This window comes from Pleuronectes platessa, chromosome 2, assembly GCF_947347685.1.
Source record: "Pleuronectes platessa chromosome 2, fPlePla1.1, whole genome shotgun sequence".
In the NCBI taxonomy this organism is placed as follows: domain Eukaryota; kingdom Metazoa; phylum Chordata; class Actinopteri; order Pleuronectiformes; family Pleuronectidae; genus Pleuronectes; species Pleuronectes platessa.
In genome coordinates, this window is record NC_070627.1 from 30,718,719 (window position 1) to 30,738,116 (window position 19,398).

Below are 19,398 nucleotides of genomic sequence, written 5' to 3' on the forward strand. Positions count from 1 at the left end.
TACAACATCAGTAACATGATTCATTTTGAGCACTAAATTACACAACACCTCCTGATGTATAATACACACGGGTCACACACATTTTGACCAATGGATTTCCATGAGTTTTAATAACTTTAAACCAACTTTCCATGACCAAACATTTAGTGAGATCTCAGTGTATACATGCAAAAGAGGCTAACAATGAGAATTTAAAAGCATACAGTATACCTTGAATTACACAATGAAAGAGACAATAGTGTGATAGACGTCTGTTGTAACCCATGGCATGTACTTTTCCATTTGTAGCCAAGCATGGTTAAATCTAAACTTCCCTGGCGTAGTGAAAAAAGTAATAAAAGCATCTATTACTTTGATACAGTCATGTAGCATCATACGAGCTGCCGAATTCACTGTGTTACAACGTTATATGGTGAATTATGGCGCTGATAATATTGCTCCATATCCTATTTTTGTAGCTACAAATAGAGGACTTGTGAGTAAGGCATGTCATTGGTGGGTTGTGTACAGGACCACTGGGTGTCCCAAAGTCACTGAGGATGCCTTCTGAAAAGCAAAAACTGCTGCTGCTAAACCCTGATAGCAAGGTGGCAGTCCTGATTCAATATTGTCAAATTGTGTGCTATAATACGCCGGTGGTTGTTTACCTGATGGTGTTTCTTGCATTTATACTGCGCTTTAGTATCCCAAAATTTCTGTGAGATATGAGTGAAATGGATCGGAGTATTCTGAGTTTCCAAGTGCTGGGGCAGAATGCAAGTGTCTGGTACTTGGAAAGCTACTTCTACTTTCTCTGTCCACTGTATTTGAGAATAGTTATTAATTTGTCCTGCTGTCCATATAAGGGCCCGCAATGGTGCAGATTTAACTGCATGGTCACAGATCCATGGATGACTATATCCAACCATTCCCTGAAACGAGAACATCTGTCCAACTGTTTGTGATTTTGGAGCTTTAGTAATAGCCTCTATTTATGAGGTGATGATTAACCTTTTACCTGCAAATTATGGCCTTCCGAGATTCTTGACTTCTGTTTGACAGAATTGTAGTTTATCTTTTCTGACTTTATGACCCCCTTTTGCAAGTGCTGTAAAAGCGACCAGAGAATGTTACTGACATGGTTGTTTTGAGGGACTGCAGATTACAAAATAATCCACATACTGAATTACTTGGGACATCTGGGTGTTGTATGTCTTGAGCTAACACCTTGTTGAATATTGAAGGGCTTTCTACATAGCCATGGCGGCGGCGGAAAAAAACCTAGAGGGGGTACGTAGCTGGAGATTGAATGTGTGAAGGGGTACGGGACTGTAGATGGCACTTGTAACTTAAGTGCGGATACGTCAATGGGCATGTTCGTAAATTTGCTCTGAGAGCGCCGGAGCGTCCACGTGACTGCCTCTTGTCCAATCGTGCATGCGTGATGCAAAGTAGGAGATTTTGGGAAACTCACTGATTAAAGTGACAAGTTTCTCTTGTTGTTGAACTCTGCTGAGTTTCTATTGCTGGACCATTAGCACCTGGTGCCTGATTGACTCATGAGCAGGGGGTGTGGTCAGCACAGCTGTAGCCCACCATCGTCAACTCTGGTTTAAAACCAGGAAGTGTTTGGAGCGTCAGCGAAGACTCATCGTATGAAGACTCGGAGGATAAAGACAAAGGAGTCTTTCATTGGAGTCTGAGTATAAAGCTGCCGTTTCCTTTTTACTTTTGAATATGTGTATACTCTCCGTGCGCATTACTACTCGTAGAAACTGTAGGCCTTGCACTTGTTCACACCAATACCGTAACCTTTCTTCTCTTATCTATCCCACCCGTTCAACACCTTACCCAGCACCTTGTCACAGGGGGCCTATGGAACTCACTCAGCTACCCGCAAGACAGACTTCATCTCTGGCTTTGCTACACAGCAATCGCTTGACTTCCTTGCTCTCACTGAGACCTGGATCATACTGGACAACACATCCACCCCAGCTTCTCTCTACTGTGCCTTCTCTTTCACCCACACACCCAGACCCACTGGTAGGGGTGGTGGTACGGGTTTACTCATCTCCCGCAAATGCAGTTTTTCTCTCTACCCGCCTCCACTTTTTACCCCAACGTCTTTTGAATTTCATAATGTGACAGTTACTCATCCGGTACTATTAACTATTGTTGTTCTCTACCATCCACTAGGTTCTCTTCTCTGGGAGATTTTTTGGAGGAATTAGATGTCATCCTGTCAAACTTCCCAGAAAATGGCCCTGCACTTATCCTTCTGGGTGACTTTAACATCCAGACAGACAAGTCATCCCACCTATGACTTTTACTGTCTTATTTTGTTCTCTCACTCAGTCCTTCCACTCCTACTCATAAAGTCGGTAACCACCTTGACTATTTTCACCAGAAACTGTTCAACATCTAACCTCACTGTAAGCCCACTTCATTATCTCTTACGCTCTCCCACTATTAACTGACAACCCTACCACATCAACGACTCTTTACCTGTCCGTCGCAACATTCGTTCCCTCTCTCCCGCCTCTCTAGCCTCCTCTGTTTTATCAGCCCTCCTTTCCACTAACTCCTTCTCACTCATGCATCCTAACTCCCACAGACATTATCCTTTCTACCCTGTCCTCCTCTCTTGACTCTCTCTGTTCTCGTACGTCACGACAGGTCCGCAAGTCCTCCCCAGCTCCGTGGTTGTCTGCCTCGGTGCGTGCCGACAGAGCCACTATGCGAGCATCAGAAAGGAAATGGCGGAAATCTAAATAAGACGACCTGCTCGCTTATCAGTCTCTTCTCTCCTCTTTTTCTGCCTCTGTTTCTGCAGCCAAAAGCACTTTTTACTAAACTACAATTCAATCCTCATTTTTTTTATAAATCTGTTTATTGAAACAGATCACATCATGTTACATGGCCTTTACAAATAGATGCATGTTTTTTTTTTTAAAACAGAATATCTCCTCAACAACCTTACATTTGTACATTCACATTGATGTAAGAGCACAGCTGGACAAAAAACAACAAAAAAAACATAATGTGTTGTTCACCCCTACACCGTAGGAGTTGTAGCTACATTATCGAAATATGAGATAAGAGGTTGCCATATAGTATAGAATTTCTCAGCTGACCCTCGGAGTGAAAATTTGATTTTTTCAAATTTAAGGAATGAAATTAGGTCAGTCTGCCAAGATTGTTCTGCCGGGGGTTTAGGCAGCTTCCAGTGTAGAAGGATACGCCTGCGGACAATCAGAGAGGCAAATGCTAAAGCATTTAATGTCTGCTTACTGAATTCTGAATAATTTGAGGGAACTCCAAAAATAGCAATGAGCGGGCAGGCAGTGATAGCTACACCTACAATCTCCGACATGATCTTGAAAAAGCTCTTCCAGAACCCTGTTAGCTTCGAGCATGACCAGAAAGTATGGGCTAAGTCAGTTGGGACAAAGGCACATCTATTGCAAGCTTCACTACTGCCAGGAAAAATCTTAGCTAGTTTTGCTTTGCTGAAGTGCATTCTATGCAGTACTTTGAATTGTATTAAGTTAAGACGGGCACAGGATGAGGAGCTATTCACTCGTAATTCTGTTCTCTCCCACCAAGGATCCTGGAGTTGGATTCCTAGCTCTTTTTCCCACCCCTGTTTTGCTGTGATCTGTGGAGAGGGGTTAGCCTGGAGAATACCTGTGTACAGCTTTGATATCATTTTTATCCAAGTTTCTGGTTTGTCAAGAATTGTAGGTAAATCTCCCGGTAAATGTGGAAATGTACTGCAATAATCTTTAATAAAACTGCGAACCTGGAGTTAACGAAAGAAATTGGTCCGGGGCAAGTCATGCTTATGGGACAGACTCTCAACGTCAACAAATGTACCATTTAAAAACAGGTCTAGAAATGATATGATACCTTTCTCCTTCCAAAGTGTAAATGCGGAGTCAAGTTAAGAAGGTAAAAAAATTATTATGATTATTGCATAACGGACCTAGGAGGACAAGATTGTTTAGCTTGAGATGTTTGCGAAACTGTGTCCATATTTTCAAAGTTGACAAGATTACAGGATTTGAGGTATAATTTGAAACTGAGAATGGCAAAGGGGAGCATGTCAGAGCCACAAGTGAAGAGGTGTGGCAGGATAGGAACTCCATTTTACACCAGTCCAACTCACTCTCGTACCACCAGCTGAGTATCTTTTGTATATTTGCTGCCCAGTAATATAACATAAAGTTAGGTAGACCCAGCCCACCCTCGTGCCCCGCTGTCTGCAGGGTGCTTTTATTAGTCCTGGCTACCCTGCCCGTCCACACAAATGAAAGAATAACTTGATCAAGTTTTTTAAAGAATGTTTTTGTCAGGAAGAGAGGTAAACATTGGAAAAAAAACAAAAATCTCGGCAGGATATTCATCTTTATTCATTGCACTCTGCCTGCTAATGAGAGCGGCAACTTGGACCACGTCTGTAGGTCAGTTTTACTAATTTGTCAATGTTATTTTTATGCAATCCCTTAAAAGAGTGGGTGATGTTGATCCCTAGATTTTGAAAACTTTCTTGGAGAGAAATTAAAAGGAATTTGTCCCTGCGTGAGTGTTTTGGCTTTGAAGTTAATTGGGAAACAGACAGTTTTTTGGAGGTTGATTTTGTAACCTGAAAATGCACTAAAATCATCTAGTATCTGTATTAAATTTTTGGCACACGAAACAGGGTCTGTTATGTACATTAATAGATCATCTGCATACAGGGAGACACGGTGCTCAATGTTTCCCCGTTTAACACCTTGCAGATGTGCGGAAGATCTCAACCGGATGGCTAGCGGCTCAATAGCAAGAGCAAAAAATAACGGTGACAGCGGGCAGCCTTGACGGGTACCACGGGACAAGGGAAAATATGATGAATACTGTCTATTCGTGTTAACACGGGCAAGGGGTAATTTATAAAGAAGGCGTGTCCATGCAATAACGTTTTCTCCGAATCCAAATTTTCCTAGTACCTTGAATAAGTATCCCCATTCCACCCTGTCAAAGGCTTTTTCCGCGTCCAATGAGAACACTATTTCAGGCTTTATTTCATTGGACGGGGAAGAGATAATATTTAATAGCCGTCTGACATTTGAGGATAACTGACGAGCTCTGATGAAGCCAGTTTGGTCCTCAGAGATTATTGAAGAGAGACATGTTTCCAATCTTTTCACCAACATTTCTGCTAGTATTTTCACGTCCACATTTAAAAGTGATATTGGTCAATAGGAACTACATTCAGCAGGGTTCTTATCCTTCTTAAGAATAATGGAAATAGTCGCCTCTGTTAAAGTTTTTGTAAAGATCCTATAGACAGGGAACGGTTAAACATATCTAATAATAACGGGGCTAGTTGAGTGGAGAATTTTTTGTAAAATTCAGATGGCAGCCCTGGTGTTTTAGAATTATTCATTCGCCTAATGCTGCTAAGTATTTCCTCTACAGTTATTGGCTGATTTAGTGATAACCGTGTTGCTGTATCTATAGTGGGTATTTCTAGGCTATCAAAAAAATGATTCATGTTCAAGTCCGTTGGAGGGGGCTCAGAAGTGTATAGATTGGAATAAAATAATTTAAAAGCTGCATTGATCTCCAGAGAAGATAATGTAAGACCAGTTGACTGAGTGTTGATTTGGGGGATGTGTCGTGATGCTGCTTGATGTTTGAGCTGGAGAGCCAGCAGCCGGCTAGCCTTGTCTCCATACTCGTACCACCCGCCTTTAGATCTTAGTATAGTATATTCAGCCTTTCCTGTCGAAGAGAGAACAAACTGAGTTTGGAGGTTAACTTTTCGTTGGTACAGCTCTGGGGTGGGATTTATTGCATATTGCCTATCACATTCGGATAATTTATCCATTACGTCAGTTTGTTTCTTTTTGCGCAGCTTATTAGAATGAGAGTAATAAGAAATTATTTGTCCTCTGATTGTAGCTTTGAGGCTTTCCCAAAGTAGCGATGAGCTAACCTCTTCTGAGCGGTTAAAACATAGAAAGTTTTCAATAGCTTCTTCTATGGAAGAGCAAAAAGCATCCCTCGACAACAGCGATGTATTGAGTCTCCATTGTGGAGTTCCTGCCGAAGGGGAGTCAAATCTGAAATCTAGTAAGACCGGGGAGTGGTCTGATATGACTATTGCTGAGTATTCAATAACATGTACAGATGGTAATAGTACTTTATCGATAAAAAAATAATCTATCCTTGAGTAGACATGGTGCACGTGAGAATAAAAGGAATAGACTCTAGTATCTTTATGTAAGGATCTCCAGGGTTCACAGCTTCCATAATCCCCCATGAAAGATTGCAGTGTTGTCGCCATTTTTGATAAACTGGTCACTCTAGGGCTTGAGCGATCTAGCTGAGTGTTCATTACAAAATTTAGGTCTCCTCCTAAAATCAAATAATGCGTATCCATATTAGGAAGTGAAGATAAAAGTGTGGCCATGAAGTGACTGTCATCAAAATTAGGAGCGTAGACACAGACTAATATAACAGGTAAGTGAAACAGTCTGCCCGAGACCATGATGAAGCGTCCATTAGAGTCAGGTACTATGCTTTCTGGTATGAACTGAATCTTTTTCTAAATTAAAATAGCTGCCCCTCTGGCCTTTGAGTCAAAAACTGAGTGAAATACCTGTCCTACCCACGGTCGTCGGAGCCTTATATGATCATTTATCTTGAGGTGGGTTTCTTGGAGGAAGACGATGTCAGCACTGGGGAGTTCAAGATGTTGAAAGACTTTTGCTCTCTTAACAGGGCCATTTAATCCTCTCACATTCCATGAAATGAATTTAACTTGAAGCTTATCTGTCTTATTAGAAGTAGTTTCTTCACTCATATATAGGCCTGCCAAATGACACTTGAGAGAAATGTAACCAAATAAAAGGAAGTATATGAAGCCAGCTGTACTCAAAACAGCAGGTATTCATGACATTTGTATTCCAAGAGTGTGACCAACATGCCCCCCCATATTTCCCAACCCAAAACGAAAAACAAAGAAAATAAACGCTCAGCGGCATTAGAACAGTCTGCTGGTGTTTCCAAAGCCTATGCTTGTCCTTTGGTCGAAGCGAGCCGCAGGTCTACAAAACAATTACACTTCCAACAATGGAGTAGAGTGTGTCCCTTTATCTAACATAAGAAGCAGCAGGAATTTGCTCCCAATATTGAACCCATACATGACACGTGCAAACTATAATAAAACATCATGTGAAGTTAAACTTCACTCTACATTTACCCAAAAGTACTTGAACACAGAAGTCTCCTTTAACTTAATGCAAAACATGAGTCAGGCAGATTAATTATGTGAGCTCAGCGCCAGCTATCACCCACCCTGTTTAACGTTAGTATATTCAAACCTTTCAGCTGGCATCTGTTAACCTTCCCCACGGGTTGGAGAGCTCCCTTTAACCGTTTCATAGAACCCTTCTGCCGCAGCTGGAGTATCGAAGAGATGTTTGCTGCCGTTGACAGTGATGCAAAAATGAGCCGGGTAGCGCAAGAAAAAAGCGATTCCAGCAGCGTAAAGCTTAGCTTTAATGTCCCTGAATGTCGCTCGTTGCTTGGCCAGATTCGCTATCATGTCGGGGAAAAACAAGATCTTGTTACCGTTGAACTTGATGTCATCCCTCTGCAACCTTGCCCAGCGGAGCACACGTTCCTTGTCCTGATACCGGAGGAATCTGACCAGGATGGCTCGGGGACGCTGTCCCGCCGCGGGCTTCGGGGCGAGTGTACGGTGCGCCCTGTCTAGCTCTGGTGGTTCAGGGAAGATGTCGTTTCCGATAACTGTCTGCAGAAGCCGTGATATGAATTCCACCGGTGAGTCTCCCTCCAGCCCCTCGGGCAAGCCGACGATTCTCAGGTTTTGCCGTCTGCAGCGATTCTCGAGGTCCTCTGTTTTGGATGCTAGCGCCCGTTAGCTTTCTCCAGCCGGCCGACTCTTGTAGTTAGCTCCGTTAACTCGTCCCTTTGGGCGGTCAGCGTGTGCTCAATGGTCATTATCTTTTGGCCGTGGGAGTGCAGTACAGCACTGATGGTTTCAAGCGACGTCCGTATAGGCATGAGGGAGGTCTTTAGCGACGCGGTGAGGTCCTTTATTAGCTCTGCCGCCAAGCTTGCCCTGTGTTTGTCAAGTTCTTGTACGAGGCTAGTGAGGGTTAGCGAGTCCTCCACGTTAGCCATTGTTGCTACCTGAGCTGGAGAGGAGGATTCTTGTACCTGTTGCTTCTTCCTCGGCATTACATATCAGCCGACTCGGTTCAGAAAATAGGCGAATTAATGTTTTGACTAATTAACAATGTGAAAATGGGGGTAAACATCGAAATAGTGCACATAAGTTGGAGAAAATGCGGGAGCTGTCCCACATCGTGACCTTCCCCTACATCGCTCAGCCGAAAGTCCTCATTTTCTAACCCCAAAAAACTCTTCTCCATCTTTTCCAACCTCCTTGACCCTGGGTCCTCTCCTCATATCACTGTACACCAACTCTCTCGGCTCTGTCATACACTCATGTTGGGCAAGAGTCCCTACTGAACTAACCATGTGGTGGGGTCCACACAATAGGTTATAAAAGTGAGGCCTGTGAGCCAAGATGAAGCCAGCTAAAGTTTTCCCTCTAAGATCAAGCATGGAGATTGTATCTTCTGGTGGTAACTTAATCCCTGGGGTTTCCCCAGAAACCCCTGCTCTGCTCCTGGCCGTTCCCACTCTGATCTGACCTCTGACACTCAATTGCCTTAAAGCCAGCATCATCCCATGACCATACCTCAAGGAGGCTGGCCCTCCTCAGGTTAATAAAAGCCCTGACACCCCAAAAATCGCAGCCATTCTCCCTGCTAAGGACTTCGACCAGGGCCCTTCCGGGTCTCCCAGAATGTTCCAGCTCTAAAGGGGGCAACTTTAACAAAAGTTTGTTTTATTTTTCATCTCTAGCTTCTACTTTCTTTTATCTTAAGTCAACACTTATTTTGAAAGACTATTTAGTTTTTAACTTGAAAAGGCCGCGCAACAGGAAGCTTATTCGCCGGCCGAGACAAAGACTTTTCTTTTCCACGATCTCCAAAACAACTGTGCCACCGCTGTTCATCACTGCAGAAGAACGACGTCATCCCGTTGAGGAGCAAGAAGAATCCACTCCTATTCGGCCCAGCCGACACCGCTGCAACAGAGGAACCAGCACCATCGAGCTTGAGCGGCCACAATTATTCACTGGACTTCCGGAATATCCGCGCGACATGCGCATGCAACACCGTGAAGGTCACAGTAAGAGGCTTATTAATTGTCTGGGCAGAGAACTCGTTTTTTTTTGTTGAAATTCTCTTTTTATTTAGAAAGGCACATTTCCATCACATACATTAAATACAGCTTTAGTCTGTCAAGGACATAAGAAAGGATGTATGTAATAAGTTTGGGTGATTTTGTTCATACTGCCTTTCTGTTTTTTTTTTTTTATGGACCTAAATTACTACATGTAGGAACAATAACAGAGGGAAAAAGAACACAACCGGGGAGCGCACATCACATCCAAAGAAGGAGGATCACACAAAACACAAGTATATTCAAATAAAATCTGATCTAACAGGTTTTACATACTCCATTTGGTCCAGGTCTTATAAAAAATGTCTTTCTCGACCTTGAGGGAAAAAGAGATCTTTTCCATAACATAAATGTCATACACAATTTCAATCCATTCATCAATGGTGGGAGGGTCCACTTTTAACCATTTCCTCGTGACACATTTCTTACTAGCTGCCAACAGTATAGCGAGCAGTTTTTTGTCTTTTATGTTCCACGTTTCAAACAATATATTGCCCAAAAACAAAGTTTCACATTTTAATGGGATGTTCACATTAAATACATTGTTAATATGTGTATGGATCTCTTCCCAGTAAGACCTCATTGTTTGGCAGTCCCAGAAAATATGGAAGTGGTTGGCTCCAATAGATCCACAGAGCCTCCAACAGGCGTCTCCGCTGCCCTGGTGTCGTTTTTGTATGGGTGTGATAAAAAATCTTGTTATATTTTTCCAGCAGAACTCCCGCCATGTATTTGACCCGGTCGAGAACCATTGTAGTTGACATTTTCTCCCAGCTCTCCTGTGAGATCTTTACCCCTATTTCCGTTTCCCATTTCCTCTTTATGTATTCTGTATTCTCTTGTTTGGATAATTGTATGGCGTTATATAATTTGGAGATAATTTTATTGCACGTTCTAGATTTTGTCAATGCTAAAAATACCGCCATGAACCCTGGCTCATCTTTTCCTAACGCCTCTTTAATATTTTTGTTAAAGTAATGTCTCACTTGCAGGTACCTAAAAAAATCATCTTTCCCCAGACCGTGATCCTTCTGTAGGGTTTCAAAACTCTGAAATACCCCCTTATGGACAAATGAATAATAGGAAGTTAAACCTTTTGTGATCCATGTCTTAAATCTGCCGTCGATTTTATTCAGTGTAAAGTCTGAGTCATAGGCACACCACCTCATAATTTTAGATGTGTTTTTTAATCTGCAAATTTTGGCTATTTCCTGCCAGGACTTCAGGAAGCTGCCCGTTATAGAGTCTTCTGGGATCTCCTGTTCTCTTTGTAGTTTGTTATCATTTAGTAGAGCTGTTATTGGAATACCCTTTACCATCGTTCCTTCTATTTCCTTCCATGCTGCAGTGTATGATGGTGAACACAGGCAGATTAGCGGCCTTAATTGGGCTGCATAGTAGTATTCCTGTAAGCAGGGAAGGCCCATCCCACCCTTTTCTTTTCTTAGTTGCAGCGTTTTTAATTTAATTCTGGCCTTTTTCCCTTGCCACAGATACCTCGCTATTAATCTGTCCCATTCTAAGAATTGCTTAGATGGTATTCTAACTGGTAGACATTGAAAAAGATACAGCATCCGTGGGAGAATATTCATTCTGATTGATTCTATCCGGGAGCTTAAACTCAAAAAGGGAATAACGTTCCATCTTTGTATATCAGTTTTTATCTTTGAATTTAACGGGTCGTAGTTGATGTTATATAACCTTGTGAAGTCCCTAGGCAATGAGACACCCAAATATTTAATGGACTCAGCCTCCCAATTCCAGTTGTACATGGTCTTAATTGAGACTGGAGGGTCATAATTAAATGTTAATACTTGAGTTTTATTAATATTAATTTTGTAACCTGAAATTGAACCAAATTCCTCTAGGAATTTCATCAATTTTGGGAGTGTCTGAGTAGGTTGTGTTATACTCAGCAATAAATCGTCTGCAAATGGGGCCAGTTTTTGTTCCCCAGATGCCATCGTCACCTCCTTTATATCAGTCCTCTGCCTAATTAGCTGACTTATGGGTTCTACAAACAAGGCGAAGAGGAGCGGCGGCGCACAACACCCCTATCTCGTTCCCCTTTCCAGGATGAACGAGTCGGACAAATCCCCATTGATTTTGACTCTAGCAGTTGGTCTGCTATATAGTGCTGCAAACGTGTCAATTATAGTTGTATGAAAGCCAAATTTTGAAAGTACTTTATATAAAAAAGACCACCTCACTGAATCAAATGCTTTCTCTGCATCCAAACTTAGTATCAACGTCTCCAGTCTTTGTTGTGTGACTTGTCTCATAACGTGCAGTGTTTTCCTGATGTTATCTTGGGTCTGTCTTTTTCTGACAAAACCAGTCTGGTCCTCATGTATTGATACTGGTAGTATCAATTCTAGTTGTTTAGATAATATGGAGGTGAATAGTTTATAGTCGTTGTTTAAAAGACTTACAGGACGGTAATTCCCACATTCCAATTTGTCTTTCCCCTCTTTAGGTATGGTCGAAATCACCGCCTCCCTCCATGAGGGGGGGATGCTTTTGTTATCCAAAACCCAGTTGAATGTTTTTAATAGTGTTGGAATTAGTTGATCTTGCATTGTTTTGTACCATTCTGTGGGAAAACCATCTGTCCCTGGAGACTTCCCCCCTTTCATCTTCCTGATTGCCAATTGAATTTCTTCTTTTGTTATTTTAGATGTTAATTTTCCATTTTGTTCATCACTGATCTTTGGAAGGTTTACCTGGGACAGGAAGGAATCGATTTGGTTGTCGTCGTTTGTCTGTGGTTGAGAATACAATTTTTTATAGTATTCTCGGAAGCATTGTTGTATTTTCTCCTGACTAGTTTATATTTCTTTCGTTACTGAGTTTCTTATTTTATATATAGTTCTGTCTGCTTGTTGTTTTCTTAACCTATATGATAAAAGTTTCAGTGATTTCCCACCTGTGTCATAGTATCGTTGCTTTGTAAAAAGGAGCTTTTTTTGAATTTCCTGAGTATTTATCTATCTATATTATCTATTTCTTTTTTTAATTTTATAATCTTACATTTGTTGTCATCTTTGAGAGACTTTGCATGTTCTTTCTGTATACTTTTCAAGTCCTCTTCTAATTTTTTTAGTTTTTGCTCCCTAATTTTCTTCTCATATGAGGAGATGGCTATTATTTTGCCCCTCAACACTGCTTTTAATGCATCCCAGAGAATGGGTGGGGTCACTTCCTCATTATCATTAATTTCCAAATATAATTCAATTTCACTTTTCAGTTTATCTTTAATAATTGGGTTGTTCAGAATACTTGAGTTCAGTCTCCAGAGAGTAGATTTCTTATTATTATTCAGATAGATTGACATATAGATGGGACCGTGATCTGAAATAGTACTGGGTCCTATTTCACAGTTATCCACCCTAAAAAAATCTCCTTTAAGCATAAAAAAGTAATCGATGCCTGAGTAAAGATTGTGAGCGTGCGAGTAATGTGAGTAGTCTCGGCTCGTCGGGTTTATCTCTCTCCACACGTCAACAATCCCCACTTCACGCACCCAAATATTTAATCTTCTGCTAATGTTTTTTGCGTCGGATTTCCTGTTTGAAGAGTCAATTTTCGGGTTTAATCGGATGTTAAAATCTCCGCCACCTATTAAAATCCCTTGACTTTTTGTCATCATTAAATCAACCATATGTTTATAGAAGGACCAGACACTGCCCGGCGGAACATACACGTTAAGGAGACTTTTCACGACACCTTCTATTCTTCCTATAACCATAACAAATCTGCCTTCCTTATCCTTATGTTCTGATATGTGTTCATAGTTTACCGCATTGGATATCAGAGTCGCCACTCCTCTCCGCCTCCCCGATTCATGTGAAGAGAAGTAAACATGTTTAAATCCTGATTTATTCAATTTAGTATGTTCGGAGTCGCCTGTAGGAAAGCTATTTGAATTTTATCTTTCTTTAATTTTGATAAGATTTTCCCCCTCTTAACTGGATTGAGTACTCCATTTATATTAAATGATGCTATTTTCAAAGACCTGTTTTGCATCTATGTGAATTCCTCCTCCATCCCAAACAAAAACCTGGTGCGCTTCCCCCTCCCCGCGTAAACCGGCAGGGAACGAATAACTAACACATTAATAAACATCAAACTGAACACAATTTGTCCTTGTGACTCCCTATGTAGGGGTCTGTTAACCTGACCCTGTTGAGCCTCCCGAGGAGGCTCGAAGGGAAAAGTCTCCCTCTGTTCGGAGGGAGAGGCCCTTACCTGCAACAGTCGCATGTCGGAAAAAGGGAAAAAAATGAAAGGTGAAAAAATTGGCCCCGAACAAACCAGTCTATTAAAAAGTGGATCTCCACCACAAATTACAGAAATATTACATGACCGATTTCACAGTTTATGCAGTCGTCCTCAGGCCGTGGGTTAAGTCCTTTAGGTCCCGGAGGGGGACGGTGATGATTTCCTGAAGGCTCGGAGCTTCTCCTTGTATCTCGGCTCCCGTTCGGCTGTGCCCTTCGTGGCCGTCGGTCCACTCTCTTCCAGGTCAGCCGCTGCACCTGCTCCATGAGCGTCGCCGGAGGTGTGGTGGTTGTCACTGTGTAGCCTCTTCTCAGCAGGTCCTCTGATGCCTCCTCCATGGTATCGTAGGTTTTGGTCCCGTCCTCGTGTCTCACGCGCAGCCTGGCAGGGAAGAGGGTCTGGAATTGGACTTTATTTTCCTTCAGCACTTTGCGTATCTCTGTGTATTCTCTTCGTTTCTTGAGTATTAGAGGTGGGTAGTCGTGGTCCAGGTTTATGTGGTTTTCTTGCAAGGCAAACCCCTTCTTCTGCCATGCCTTGCGGAGTAATGTGTCTTTTGTTTTAAAGCTTAGACACTTGATTACAATGGAGCGTGGTGGCGGTAGCTGTAGCATGGCCTTGATGACTTCTTCGGTGTTTTGGATCCTCTCTTCTGCTCTCCCAATTCGCCCTTCCGCCTCGTCCAATCTGGCATTCGCCTTAACTATTTCTTCTTTTATTGTCCCTAATTGTTCTTTGTTTTCTTGGCGAAACTCTCTTAGTTCTCGCAGAATCAGTTCCGAATCGGCCATTTCTCCATACTGCACCACGTTGCTTGTTAACTCACCCCTGTTAGCTGCTAATTGTTGCTGTGCCCGTCTTTCTCACCCCCGTCTTCAGACAACGTTTACTGCTCAAAGTGGTGATATTTCTTTTTCTCCCCTTTCTCTACACTTTTTGCGGAATTATTTATTTGTTTTGTATGGGGGTATTTCTCTAATAGCTCTGGCTCAATCGGGAGCTCTCTCGCTATGCGACCATCTTGACGGTGTTCCGACCGGAAGTCAGAGAACTAGTTTAAATACTTAGCGTGTCATTTATTTGATTGTATGTTTGTTTGAAGATTGCGGATCTATTTTTCAGTCCGTGTTTGAATGCGGCGAAACGATACGTCACTTCCGGTTCCTTTGTACCGTGTTGAAGTGCTTCGCGCCGTTATGGAGAGTCTACGGCAGCACTGTTCTCGTCCGACTGGGTTTGCAGAGACTTTGCCGATAAAAAGTTCGGTACACAACTCCAATTTGAGTACAGAGTGCTAAAGTTTCTGTAACCTTGTCTCTGACGATGTTTTGAGAGCTTTCCTGATCTCTCTCTATCTCTCCCTCTCTCTCTCTCTCTTTTCTCCTAAACCTGTTTTTATACACGTCCCGACCTACACTTATACATTTCATGTTACATAGCTAAATCTTGAATAAAAGAGCCTAAATTCATCTCGACGCCGTTCGGCGCCAGAACCAGGAGATAAGAAATCTCTTTGTCTAGAAATATTCCTTTGTGTAACTGGCGACCGACCGCCATCTTGTCTTCGACCTCATGTCGTCACCGGGGTCATAAACCTCCATCTTGAGATTACTTGAACGTAACATCTAGATTTTGGCCAGACAACGTCACCACGTGATCTCGTCATTACGCCATAGCCACTCCCCTTTCTCTTTCTTACACACACACACACACATAGACACAGACAGGCAGACACACACGACCACACACACACATAGATACTCAGTATTACATGTGTGACAATTGTGATAAGTGCAGCTGCTGCTGTTGTCATCTTTGAAATATTGGAGTTTGTTAAATGAAGAATCATTGAATGACATTAACTTTATTTCCCTTTTAATAAATACTTTTGTAATTAAAGTATTTGTATTTCTGTGATTATTTGTACATATGTATGTGAATACAGCTGGATTACTATAGCCTGTGCTCGAACTTAAAACCCTTCATTGTTTATTATATAATCATTAATATTGAATATTGAGATTATTAATATAACTTATATCATTTGAGACTGATATTTAAAGATTGACTCGTTGGTCCCTGTAAACAGGGTGGTGCCCCGCAACGATAAGCAATGATTACAGACTGTATTATTCTTAATTGATAATTTTATTGTTTTCATTAATTATTTAACTATTATTAATGGATAACCGTATAATTTATAATTAATTATTTTACTATTCTTAATTAATAGGTTTATAATTTTTAATTATTTTTAATAAATATTTTTTATTTTAATAATCATTTTTCATGATTATTAATAATTAGCCAACGTCAAATCTACTACTACTATTGCACAACACTCACATGGCTTTTCCTACCATAGCTATGCTGATGACACCCAACTAATCCTCTCTTTTCCCCGATCTGAAACACCGGTAGCAGCACGAATCTCTGCCTTTCTGACTGACATCTCTCGGTGCATGACCGCACACCACCTGAAAATTTACCTTGACAAAGCTTAACTACTTTTTCCTTCCAGGGAAAGACTCTCCCACCCATGACCGGACTATTAACTTTGACAACTCCGTGTTAAACCCCACTCAGACTGCTAGGAGCCTGGGTGTGACACTCGACAGCCAACTTTCCCTCACTGCCAACATTACTGTAACAACACGTTCCTGTAGATTCATGCTGTACAACATAAGGAGAACACGTCCCCTTTTCACTCAGAAGGCAGTGCAGGTTCTGATCCAGGCCCTGGTCATCTCACACCTAGACTACTGTAACTCCCTCCTGGCAGGTCTACCTGCTAGTGCCATCCGACCTTTGCAGCTCATTCAGAATGCAGCAGCTCGACTGGTTTTTATCCAACCTAAATTCACTCACACTACTCCGCTCCTCCGCTCCCTTCACTGGCTACCTGTGTCTTCCCGCATCCGCTTCAAAATAATAGTACTTGCGTACCATGCTGTGAACGGATCAGGCCCAGTCTACATCCAGGACATAGTCAAACGTAACACCCAAGCCCGTTCACTCCGTTCTGCTTTGGCCAATCGGCTCCTTGCTCCTTCACTGCGAGCTAAACACTCATCAAAATCACGACTGATGCTGTCCTGGCTCCTAAATGGTGGAAAGAGCTCCCCATCGACAACCGGAAATCAGAAAGTTTACACATCTTCCGCCACAAACTAAAAACTTACCTCTTCCGACTATACCTTGAATAAGAAATAAATAAAAGTAATGATTTAGTAGAACTCAAATGGCACTTACTTATAGCACTTTGTAGTTTTTCTTTATTTTTAAAGAAATCTTACTTTCTTGATTCTTGTTGTTCTTGGTTTGTACCCTTGGGGTTGAATGCACTTATTGTAAGTCTTTTTGGATAAAAGCATCATCTAAATGAAATCTAATGTAATGTAATTGTGTTTCCATCAAGTGTGTTACGATACGAGACGGGTGGGCCCCAGAGTGGAGGTAAAACACAGAGCACGGAGGTGGTGGGTTCAATAACGTTTATTTAACGTGGAACAAGGTAGATAGACGGGGTGCTGATGACTCCGGGAGTTCTTCAGCGCAGCGGAGAAACAGGAGGGCAGGACGAGGGGGTGCTGATGGCTCCGGGAGTTCTTCAGCGGGAAGGAGAAGCAGGTGAGCAGGATGACGGGGTAGCTGATGGCTCCGAGAGTTCTTCAGCGGAAAGGAGAAGCAGGTGAGCAGGATGATGGGGTAGCTGGAGGACAGGAGAACAGACACGAGGATTAACGGAGAGAATAACCACAGGAGAATCTGACTAGGAGCCGAGAACGAGAAACCACCACTGTAGTGACAAGGACGAACTGGCGATGACTCCGCGCCCAGCCAGGACAGATATAGTGAGCAGTTGATGAGTGCAGGTGCGCCTGGTGAGACGGGTCATCTAGCGAGACGAGCTGCACCTGCGGGAAAAGGAGAGGAGAAAGGAGGAGGGGCACTGGAGGCACAGAGAACTGTGACAAAGTGATTCCATTGACTAGCTTGGAGATTGATTTAATTTCTCATCTTTTCTGTAACCTTGTTCATTTTGTAGCTACATACATGCTAGGAAAATCTTCTGTTGTTATGACGTCATTCATTTGTACAAGCATTTTCTGTTGGCAGGGTGTTGATGTGTTAGTTTCCATGTATTTTTGTGCTACAGTTTGTAGCATAATGTAAGGTAAATTAAGTGATGAATTATTGTCAGTAATGGTAGAGTATCATGAGTAGACATATTGTGTATCAAGCAGACTTTTGTATTAATCATAGTCATTGGTCAGCAGCCACCACAATCATGATCCACCATCAAGATCAATGCCACCATAGTCCACAATCATGATCCACTGCCGCCATCAGGATCCACTGCCAGCTGCCAGCTCGATTGTGGTCTACCACCACTATCAGATGCCTACACGATACAGGATCCGTCAATAGGATCACGATCAGCCAGCATGAGGCAGGATCCACCATCACAATCTCTGATTCGCAGTACACCATCAAAATCCATGATGTGGCCATAGCCACGGCCCTGGATATGCAGACAATAAGGCAAAGGGACTCCGGGGAAGAAGTCTAGTCAGTAACATGTATTGATGAGTGTTGGGGTAGAGCCAGAGTGCTGACCACCACACAAGGGACATAAAACTTGAGGCCTTGTGGGACATTCCAGCCAGCCTAAAAGTTAATCTTGTGGGGGACACATCTCCAGCAGCCCCAGGAGAACCCCCACTGTGTTCCTGGCCGCTCCCTGTGAGTTGAACCCTGACATTCAATTGGCTGAGAGCCAGAAAATCCCACTGGCCCCCACTGGAAGGGGGCTGGCAACGCTCAGGTAATATAAATACAGGAGAGCTCACAGAACTCGCTGCCTTTTCCCTGCACTGACGATTCAACCAGACCTCTCCAGGTCCCTCCAGAGGATCCAGTTGCTAACGGGAGCAACCACAGACATTTGTTTTATTTTCATTTTTCTTTAATTTTTCTCTTAAGTCTACGTTTTATTTTGATAGGACTATTTTTGTTATTTTATCTTGAAAGGCAGCGCAACAGGAAGTTTGCTCGGCCGAGCTCACACAGACTCTTTTACACGGTCTACAAACAACTCCGCCACAGTTGTTATCCCTGCAGACGGGCGATGTTCATTCCGTCGAAGAAGAAAGACGAATTATTTTTTTCCGGTCCAGCGCTGATCTCCGTTGTCACAAATCGAACCACCGGAACAGAGCTTGAGAGACCGCGAAATTCACTGGCCTTCCCAGAAAATCCGCACAACACGCACATGAACACCGCGAACCAAAGGCACAGTAAGAGGCTTTATTGTTAGGGCAGAAGCTAGTTTTAATACTTAGCGTAATTTATGTGTGTATGTTTGTTTTGGACCTCAGCGTCTATTTTCAGCCTGTGTAAAGCAACGAAACGAGCCAGCACTTCCGGTTCCTTTGTTTAGCGTGTTGACTGTATTGAAGTGCCCACCGCGCCGCGATGTAGCGTCCCCCGCCGCACTGTTATTGTCTGACCAAGTTTGCAGAGACTTTACCGATAAAGAGATTGGCATGTCATGTTGGGGTTGTCCTTCGGGATGTTTACCCTCATCAAATGCTGCTAGAGACTTTAATCTTGAAGATGTTTTCCTGCACGTGGCATCTATTGCACTTCTGTCCGTCCTGGGAGAGGGATCCCTCACATGCGGCTCTCTCTGAGGTTTCTACGTATTTTTACCCTGTTAAAAGGGTTTTTAGTAGTTTTTCCTTACTCTTGCTGAGGGTTAAGGACAGAGGATGTCACACCCTGTTAAAGCCCTATGAGACGAAT

At 42.6% G+C, this 19,398-nt stretch overlaps 1 pseudogene; it reads left to right on the forward strand.

Annotated features, from left to right (window-relative positions):
- Nucleotides 1-1,716: 1,716 nt before the first annotated feature.
- LOC128446684 (uncharacterized) lies at nt 1,717-16,917 on the forward strand (annotated as a pseudogene).
- The last annotated feature ends 2,481 nt before the right edge of the window (nt 16,918-19,398 follow it).